Source organism: Etheostoma spectabile, unplaced genomic scaffold (genome assembly GCF_008692095.1).
Source record: "Etheostoma spectabile isolate EspeVRDwgs_2016 unplaced genomic scaffold, UIUC_Espe_1.0 scaffold453, whole genome shotgun sequence".
NCBI classification, from domain to species: domain Eukaryota; kingdom Metazoa; phylum Chordata; class Actinopteri; order Perciformes; family Percidae; genus Etheostoma; species Etheostoma spectabile.
Window position 1 is genome coordinate 59687 of NW_022605611.1, and position 2882 is coordinate 62568.

A 2882-nucleotide genomic window follows, 5' to 3' on the forward strand; every position below is an offset into this window, starting at 1 on the left:
TTTACAGTAAAAAGCACAAAACATAAAATAAAATGAAACAGATACAATAGAAGACCCAGTAAATAACAAATACTAAAAAAAATAGAATACAACATTAATCAAGGCGGCTCCCCTGAGCCAAACGCTATTTCAAATAAATAAGTCTTCAGCAATGATTTAAAAGTGGACGAGCTTCTAGAAGTCCGCACAGCTGCAGGCAACGAGCTCCACAGAGCTGGAGCAGCCACTGGAAAGGCTCCATCACCTCTGGATCTCAGTTTGGATCCAGGAACCTCTAGGAGCATCAGACTGGCTGAACGGAGGTCTCTGGAGGGGCCTACGCAGCCTGACAAGGTCCGCAAGGTACTCTGGGGCCAGCCCATTGATGCATTTAAAAGCAAATAGAATAACCTTAAAATCAATCCGATACTCTACCGGAAGCCAGTGGAGCAACGAGAGCACCGGAGTAACGTGCTCCCGCTTCTTCCTGCTGCGTTCTGTACGAGCTGCAGACGATAAAGCTCAGACTTCCCAAGGCCTGTACACGAGGAGCTACAGTAATCCAGGCGAGAGGTAATAAAAACATGAATTACTTTTTCTAGGTCAGCCTGTGTCAGACACGGTTTGACTTTAGCGATCAGCCTAAGCTGAACAAAGCTAGCCTTAACCTCAGCACTGAGCTGCTTCTCTAGTTTAAAAACATCAACAATCACTCCAAGGTTCCTGGCGTGGGATCTTAAGTGAGGAGCTAGTTAACTGGAGGGAGCTACACGCCTAATCAACAAAAAGACACCTTGATCAAGTGTTCCCTCGGCTGAAACATGCACAGCGCTCACGCTAGAAGAAGAAGGGCGATGTAAAACCACGCCCCCCCCCCTCCGAGGACCAGAGAGGACTCGATGAGAGCCGCTTCACGCCTCCGTGTCATCACGTCCCCCGTCCCCACTGTGATGCTCCGACTCTCGGCCTCTCATTAGAGATAAGTACAGGCTCGCCACCGCCGCTAGCCGGACGCTAATAAGCAGCCGCAGCTTCCTCACACAGGTAACTACACCCTAACAACACCTGCTGCACCACCTAAAGATAAACGCACCGCCGGGGAAAGCTTCTCTTACTGGAAAGTGACTTTTTTTACATTTAAAGACGCTGTTCTTCTCAAAAAGACTCACATCTGTCTCCGTCTTTTCTTTTTAAAGTTTGTTAATTCCAGTATTTTAACCAGACTTAAAATGTTTGGGTCGACTACAGAAAGAAAGAGACAGACAGAAAGATAAAGAAAAGAGACAGAAAGAAAGACAGAAAAACAAAGAAAGACAGAAAGACAAAGACAGAAAGAAAGACAGAAAAACAAAGAAAGACAGAAAGACAAAGAGACAGAAAGAAAGACAGAAAAAGAGACAGAAAGAAAGAGACAAAGAGAGAGAGAAAGGGACAGAAAGAAAGAGACATAAAGACAGAGACAGAAGATGGAGAGAAAGACACAGAAAGAAATAAAGAAATAGACAGAAAAACAAAGAAAAAGAGACATAAAGCGACAGAAAGAAAGAGACAAAGAAAGACAGAAAAAAGAGACATAACGAAAGAGACAGAAGACAGAGAGAAAGACAGAAAAAAGACAAAGAGACAGAAAGACAAAAAGACAAATAAAGAGATAGAAAAAAAGAAAGAAAGAAAGACAGAAAAAGAGACACAAAGACAAAAAGGAGACATAAAGACAGAGAAAATGAGACAGAAAGAAAGAGACATAAAGAGAGAGACAGAAGACAGAGAGAAAGAAAGACAGAAAAAGAGACACAAAGACAAAAAGGAGACATAAAGACAGAGAAAATGAGACAGAAAGAAAGAGACATAAAGAGAGAGACAGAAGACAGAGAGAAAGAAAGACAGAAAAAGAGACACAAAGACAAAAAGGAGACATAAAGACAGAGAAAATGAGACAGAAAGAAAGAGACATAAAGAGAGAGACAGAAGACAGAGAGAAAGAAAGACAGAAAAAGAGACACAAAGACAAAAAGGAGACATAAAGACAGAGAGAATGAGACAGAAAGAAAGAGACAAAGACAGACGATGGAGAGAAAGAGACATAAAGAAAGAAAGACAGACAGACGTCAACGTCAACAGAGAGAGACGACGCTGGGACCCGACTACATCCTGGAACATTAAGCTGCTTAATAACCTGGGCCTGCAGCCTTTAACCTTTAACCTGCATAGAATACTAACTGTTAAAATAGGAGTCGCCATGATTTATGAATCATGTTTTAGTGTTAAACAAATGAATGGCCATCAATGGGATGCTAATGGCAGGTGATACCTTGTTAGCATCCAGAAGAAGTGTAAAGTGTCAAATTGGAGTACAAGTACCTCAACATTGTAGTAAAGTCATAGATGTAATTAACAGGGGAGATGGGGGGGGGGTGTGTACAACCCCACAAATAACCCATTCTGGGCTTTTTCCTGAGTTTATGTTGCTTTTATGGGAAACTTTCTGTCTGTTTTTTGTGTTTTTGTTGCCTTTCTGTTGTTGTTTTTCTCATGATTTGTGTTGCTACTGACTGAGTTTTGTCTTTCTTTTTGTCTGTTTTTGTTCTGTCGCTTTTCTAAAAACGTGCAGCCATTTCTGGGGACCCCCCCTCCCCCCTCTCCCTAATATTTAACCCAAAGTTACGCCTGTGGGTAAAGTACAAATGTTACATTTCACAACTGGTTGCAGTGTTATCCTAAAATCACTTAAAATCGTAAAATCCTCCCGTTGCAGATGCTGCAGCCAAAGCTAACGCTAGCTAGCTAGCCGGTGTTAGCAGCTGGCTAGCTTGCCGGTGTTAGCAGCTAACTTGCCGGTGTTAGCAGCTAACTTGCCGGTGTTAGTAGCTGGCTAGCTTGCCGGTGTTAGCAGCTAGCTAGCT

The 2882-nt window shown here is 42.6% G+C and overlaps 1 protein-coding gene across 1 annotated transcript in view; it reads right to left on the reverse strand.

Moving 5' to 3' along the window:
• Positions 1 to 2882, reverse strand: part of xrcc4 (X-ray repair complementing defective repair in Chinese hamster cells 4) — a gene marked incomplete in the record, with an annotated part of 55018 nt that overhangs the window by 50643 nt on the left and 1493 nt on the right.